Consider the following 7,342-nt stretch of genomic DNA (forward strand, 5'->3'; position numbering starts at 1 on the left):
GAGGGCATGCATTTTTCTCAGACTAGCGGGGAAGCGAGGGTGGGTGATAGAAACAGTGTGAGCAGGCAAAGGGGAGCGGAAATGCGAACAGCACAGTTAGGGGAACGCCGCCATCGATCGATCCCGTAATGCATGGCGCAGGTGCTGGCGGCCAGGCTGTAAACTGTGGGCGGCCATGCTTCTGTCCCTCTGCATCTGAGTCTCGCTGCTGGCCAGGCGCCTCGCAGACGAGCAGCCGCAGTGTGTCGACCACCGCACCATGCCGTGGGCATGTGGAATGTCCCGTGCTTACACTGAGCCGGCCTGGAAGGGAGGGAATCGGTGTGTTTTCACGAGGCTTTGGAGGACCCGTGAGAAGCAGAGTGCTTGGATCAGCAAGGCGACCAAACGGCCAGGTGACCAGGAGAGATGGTGTCAACATCTCAACCTCTCGCTCTTTCTTGCGTCCGCAGGGCCCATAGGGCAGGGGCCGGCAAACTGCGCTTGAGAGCCCTAGGCGGCCCTTGTGTACACTTGTGTGTATGGAGTAAAACTGGAACCATGTAGAGGACCTGAGTCTGCTCATGGTGATTTCACGGATTTGTAAAACACACATTCATGGCTCTCCCATTGTTTTTACACTGTTGTTTGGAGGGGCAGGATTGACCCTCTCTTCCCAAACTTTTGCCAACCCCTGACCTAGGACATGTGCTGTGTGTTAGGCTCTAGCAATTACATCACTGTCTCGGGTGGGAGGGGTGGGGCTCGGGAAGGCATGTCCACAGGACGTTTCTGGGGAGAAGGGTGTCATGGGCCAGGAGGGCCATGCACACGCTGGGGTTTTTACACGAGTCTGTTCCGTTGCCTCAGCTAAACTTCCTTAGAGACACATGGTTCTCAGATACCGGGTAAACATGGGACTCCGGTGCTTAGCAGCCCCCTTGGCTTGATGACGATGAATGAAAGAAGGGGTGACATGTCATGGGTCCCCTTCTCTCTGTGGAGCTGGACAGGGATCCTTTGTAGGCATTGCACGCTGCTAGTCTCTGAGCTAGGTCATACCATGATGCACCACAAGGGCAAGGGATAGGTCTCTCTTGATTGCTGGGTCTCGCTTTTGGGTATCCAGCCCTGTGGCTGACTTGAACCCCCAGTGCTCTTCTGTAACGGACCCCCCTCGGCCGCTTCAAAATCCAAGTGGCCCTGGGTCCGTCACTCACCCATTGCTCTGAACATGAATCTCGGCTGGTTTCCTCATCTGTAAGAAGTGATTTCCCATCGCCGCTGTCGGAGTTAGATCGTGTGAAAGCTCCAGACACACTTGCCAAGCAGCAAGCTTCATAAATGTGCTCCGTGACTCAGAACAACGAAGGGTCAAGAAAGCACAAGATGTTTGTTTGTTTTTTCCCAAAGAGGTTTATCACCAGTAAACTCCTTCTGTTGCCCTTAAAATCTAAAAATACCAAGCTGTTGATTTTTCAAAGTATAAGTAACAATTAATCTCAAACAGCTGAATAAATTTACCCTGAGTCAGGTGGGAACTCCGAGCCTGTTGCAAACACAGGGCTGGCTCATGGCGGCCACAGCATATTGATCCATGGCTGACTTTCGTGGGCGTTCACTTGAATTCTTTGATAGCTCTCTGGGTTCTTACAAACAAGAACAAGGGAGAAGATTTTTTCCCCCGTCTTCTTCTTTTAATTCTAAGAATATTTCCCCAAGACTTTTGATTAGAATATTAATACCTTCCTAAGCTTTTAGGCAAGTGGAAACCAATCTAATTAAATTGTTCATTACAAACTCTCATTTTAATGAGTTTGCCATCTAGACAGGGAAAAAAATACCCATGGTTTCCTATGATAATAAAGAGGGAACTAAAAGACCAAGTAATTATATTTTAGAATAATCATGTATCAAAGTATCTTTCACAAATATCAGAGCAGGCCTGTGTTCCTAAGCAGTTTGCTTTTCTGGCTGGACAGTGCAACCACACAGCCTGTTCAAAAGCTAGTCTCTTTACTGCTTCGGTTTTGTAATTCAGAGTCTAGAGGGCACTGCCTTCTCCCCTGTCTGCCCAGCCCTCAGTAACGAGGGAGGGGCGCCCTACAGTCAGGTCTATCGGTGAATTCATCCAGTCAGGGGAGAAGTTGCTCCCGGAATCTTCCCGACTTCTGCCTGTTTCTTTCCAAGTCTGTGTGTCCTCACTTCTTTTCCCTTTTAATCATTTTATTGGGGGCTCGTACAACTCATCACCATCCATCCATTGTGTCAAGCACATTTGTGCATGTGTTGCCATCATCGGTCTCAAAGCATGCGCTTTCTACTTGAGAGCCATCCTTTGAAGTTTTCAACATCTGCGTGTTTAACGTTCCTACTCGACAGATCTCCCACGCCTCAGGTATACATTCCACTCATTTTGGCAGATGTGGATGCTCTTTCTTGAATGCTTTTCACTTCGGTGTTTAAAATCTTTGGGAGCTGTAACTGAGCAGGAGTAATGTGCTCACGGCCGATGCCTGGGTGTTGGAGGCCTTTGGAGGACATGTCCGTCGGCTCCGACACAGCACACTCCCTTGAGTTGGAAGGCCATGCAATGCCCGCTTCTCAGCTGAGCTTCCAGCCTTATGTTTTCTGCAGATGCTGCTGGTTGGGCACTCCACCCAACTCACCATGCCCCTTCTTGTCCCAGTCACACTTTGGCTGGTGTGTAGCACTTCCAGTCTTTGGTTATGATGAGCGGGTAGGTATCCAGTCCGAGACTCAGCTTCCAGGGCTTCGGGGCACAATCCAAATGGCCCTGACATCCATTCTGGGAAGGGCGGAAGGTCTTTACACCTCAGATGTTTAGTGCTGACTCATGCATGTGGTCTCAGCTCGCCCTGCCCTCCTTTACAACCATGACCCAGGGATTAGGTGTTTACAATGGACGGTCCAGCCCATGCCTGCTTGGTCTGTTGTACTCAAGATATCTTGACGAGAACTTGCCCTACTCGTGATTTGGAGTTAACAGTTGAATGACTTTAATTTGGTAAGCATGGAGTTAAAGCCTTTCTTCCCCTCCATATCCTCTCATCCCTTTGGCACAGCACCTAACCTTTCAAATCTTGCCATTTTCCATGATGACGATCCTGGCAGCTATGGAAAGGGAACCAGGGTCATCTGGTGCTTACTGTGGGGCAAGGAGCAAGAATTACTTTCAAGCCAGATGCACAGTTGGTGGACAGTCCCAGCTAACAGCTTTCTTTAGAGCTGATTTTATGACAATGACAATTTCTGCAAGGTTTGGGTGACTGTTTCTCTGTGGACAATACAAATCTTACTCGAGTTAATGCTACTGTTAAGTCCAAGCTCCCCAAACTTAATGAATGGCTGTGTAATATGTCTAAGTGGTAAGTAATAGTCTCTGGCCCTGTTCCCAACATAGCATCACCCAGAGCGGCCTCCCCTCATGGGAGGTTACACACGAGAATGAGCTTTCTTATTTCCACATGTCCCAGTTATAACCAGCTGAGGGGGTGGTGGCAGAGGAGTCCCTTATTCCCAACTTGTCATTCCCTTAGCCTCATCCACCACACAGCGCAAGAACCCAGCTTACTAAAGGACATTGAAAAAAATTTTTTTTTCAAAATTAGGCTGTACATTTCAATAAAAGTAAAATGTTGATAGCTGTTTAAAGTCTAGCTTCTCAGGAATTAGTCAAGACTTTTTTCTCTAATAATGGAACACGTAAGTAGAAATAAATTTATCTCCACTTCAGAAATTTTTATCATACATGGTAGTTCAGACAACTCGCTTGTGGTGGATGTGGAATGATAGCCTGTGGGTGTGTCCTAGACAAAGTGTTAAGGGGACGGGGATTCTCATTTTAGCTTTCATTCATTAGTTTCCCTTGGAACTGCTGAGGTAGCTGTAGCCCTGAACTTTCATGTTCATTCTTTGGAACAGACTTGGTAAGTACAAGTAATCTATGCTTTATCATTAATGCTGCCGTCCGTCCATCCGTCCACCCTCCCTCCATTCATCCATCTTTCAGTATAACACCAGTTATTGTGCAGTGATTCTGACGAGCGCCAACCCCTTGCCTGTCAGCGTCAGACTGTGCTCCACGGGATTTTCAGGGGCTGACCTTTCAGAAGATTTTGCCAAGTCCTTGTTTCTCCTGAGGCCCACTAGGTGCCTTCAAGTGGCCAGCGAATTGCTCCTCCTACCTGAATGACTGGTATTCTACAGCCTAAGAGGAGAGCTCTCGGCTTTAAAGAGAATGGGACGAAAGAACTTTACATTCCACTGAAGATGGCCATGTCAGAAGCGTACCTTCTTCTTCTCCCAAGCCACTTTCTGAGGCGCTCATCCCAACGGCACACCATTCCCCAGGTCAAGCACATCAACGCGGCGGCAGTCAGTTTCAAAACATTCTCTTCCTTCTTGAACTCCTCGATATCAGCCCCCCTTTACCCCATCCCCCCCATCATCCCAGAAACCCCCGTATTCTACTTGTTGTCTCTATAGATTCATCAATGAGAGTTCATGATTTCCTTTTTAAAAGAATTAAATCTCATTGAAAGGGCTGTGTCCCAAACATAGCAGTTAGGTAGCTGGTTGTGGGTTATGATGTCAAGGCTCTACTTGTTTCACACCATTTATGGCCAAAGACCGGGAGCCTCCCTGGCACTGCTGTTAACTAGCCACTTCAGGTCCGGGGTGAGAGGGTGCAGCCAGACTGGTCCACACATCCTGCCAAGGCAGAGAACCAGACAGAAAGCTTGCCATATCTGCAGTCCAGAGGCAAGACGATGGCGTCTTATGATCAAGGTGGCAAAATCTCCATGTGACAATCACTTACACGCAACGAACCTACTCTTGGATCCTCTGTGGAAAGGACGACTTTTCAATTCGTGACCATGCTTCGGCTTCCCCTCCCTATACCCTGCCACACTTCTTTGAGGATTACAGGTGAGAGCAAGTTGTACAAGGCACAAAATCCCCACAGCAATACATCATCAGTTCATGCTCTACTGGGAAGGATTCTCATAACCAATGCTTCGAGAATTAAAAAGGAGCCCTTGTGGTGTGAGGGGGTTAGTGATTCAAAAAAGCACAGCCACTCCTTGAGAGAAAGAGGAGGCTGTGGGCGCTCAGAAAGATGGGCAGTCTTGGAAATACACGGAGTAGAGACCTACAGGGTCGCGACGAGCCAAAATGGACTGGATAGAAGTGAGTGAGTTAGACGGACTTCTCAGCTGAGAAAATGGATTCTAAAAAGGTGACGATTACTTGGCTTTATAATTTAGTTTCGTTTTCCTACTTCTGACATGGAAATGCTTTGCATGCTTTGAGAGAGAGCGCTGCGCTAGGTGGAGCTCTGTCCAGGAACTAGGGACTCACTTGCCCCTGGCCAGCACTATAAGCCCAGGTAGGTGAGATAATGTTTATGTTACATCTTAAATACGATAAAATATTTAGAAAAGGAATATCAAGGCCTGCTTTTACCTTTCTTTCCTAGATTTTTTAAAGAAAAAACAAGTGAGGTCTCTTGAAATTACTTCAAAAAAACAGGCTTTCTCTAACTCAAGGGTAAGTAAAGTGAGTTTAGTGAACTGAGTTTTGTGAGTGAAAGCGTCAAAAGATGAATGAGATTTTTTCATTCAGAAATTCAGCTGGAATCTCATTATTTATATTTATTTACCATATACTCGAGTATAAGCTGACCCAAATATCAGCCGAGGCACCTAATTTTACCACAAAAACTGCATTAAAAATGTGCTGGAGAAACTTGGCTTTTACACGAATACATATGGTATTTATTTTATGTGAACACTTTCATATTTTAGAACTAACCAATTTAAGCAACCAAGTAGCACATCAATCCATTCTCAATGTAATGGTCAAAAATAAAGGAACATACTTGGTGTAAAGAAAAAGGCTAGTTCTGAAAAAGATTATATATAACAACTCAAATTCTCAACAAATCATAGGTAAAACTGACATTTTGGATATAAATCCTCAAATGATTTCTATGTATTTGTCTGTGTGTGCCTGTGCAGCTATAAACATATATGGCTTTGGTGTTTTGTTTTTTTCCTTTGAGCATGATGCAACACACTTTAGAAGCTCATTATTATCACCTAATACTTCTACTGTAAGAATCATCGTCAGATACTTGGTTAATGGTAAAAGAAAGGTGATGTAATAGGCAGTGTCTCGCTTCTACAGTGAATTCCGTGGCCACAGATGTCTGGGGACGCATTGAAACCCTCAGCTGAAACCTGACCAAGAGACATAATGGGGGGGGGGGGCTGTTGGAAAGTCCGTGGGGCGATCCCATGATCTTTCTATGGTACCGTCCATGAATTTCTTGAAACGCCCTCGATTTAGTTTGTCCCGAGTATCTTCAGTTGTAGAGCATGGACTCCTCCACAGCTCTCTGCACCTCACTGTTCCGTGTTATCTTACTCCCGAGACGGGTGCAAGCCAAGCCTACAATTTGACATCTTCTCGTCATCATATTAAAAACATAACAAGGAATATAGGAGATTAACTTTGATAATACATTTTCTTTCATTTGACTCAAACCCACCAAACCCCGCTGTCACAGAGCAGAATCTGACTCATGGTGACCCTCTAGGGTGAGTAGAACTGCTCTTTGGGGTTTCTGAACTGATAAATCTTCTTGGCAGTGCACAGCCTCATCTTTCTCCTACGGAGTAGCTGGTAGGTTTCACCTGCTGACCTCACAGCTAACAACCCAACACTTGGCTCATGGAACCTCCAATCTATGTTTGACTCCCTGTAATTGACATTTTAATTTACTATGTATTCAATAGTTTAAAATTTGGGATATTTTACATCCTTTTTTTTTTTTTTTTTTTGGTACCAAGCCTTCAAGTTCCAGGGTATAATTTCCATTGACAGCCTCTCAATGGGCACTGACCACATTTCAGGTGCCTCCGTAACCCCATGGCTGGCTACCCTGCTGGACAATACAGCAACTGGGCCTCCGTCCCTTCTCAGTCCCTCTGGAGATGCTGCTGAAAGGCTGGTTCATGAATAGTAGCGGGGACAGCACCCGAGAATTTGTTAGAAACATAAATCTCAGACCCCACTGCAGGTCTACAGAATCGAACTCTGTGGGTGGGGCTCAGCAAGCTGGGTGGTGGTGAGCCCTCCAGAGGGTTCTGATGTGCCCTAACAGGAGTGAGCCCTGGCCTAAGGGCAACTTCACGGGGTCTTGACAGCTCAGTGGCTCAGAGCGCCGCTGCCAATCCCCAGGGTCTGCAGCTTCAATCGACTAGCTGTTCTGTGGGAGGAAGATGCGTCTGTCTTGTCTGCCTCTGTAAAGATGACAGCTTTGGAAACCTACAGG

The sequence above is a fragment of the Echinops telfairi genome, unplaced genomic scaffold (assembly GCF_000313985.2).
Source record: "Echinops telfairi isolate 266 unplaced genomic scaffold, ASM31398v2 ScPeMD7_4225;HRSCAF=4972, whole genome shotgun sequence".
Taxonomy (NCBI): domain Eukaryota; kingdom Metazoa; phylum Chordata; class Mammalia; order Afrosoricida; family Tenrecidae; genus Echinops; species Echinops telfairi.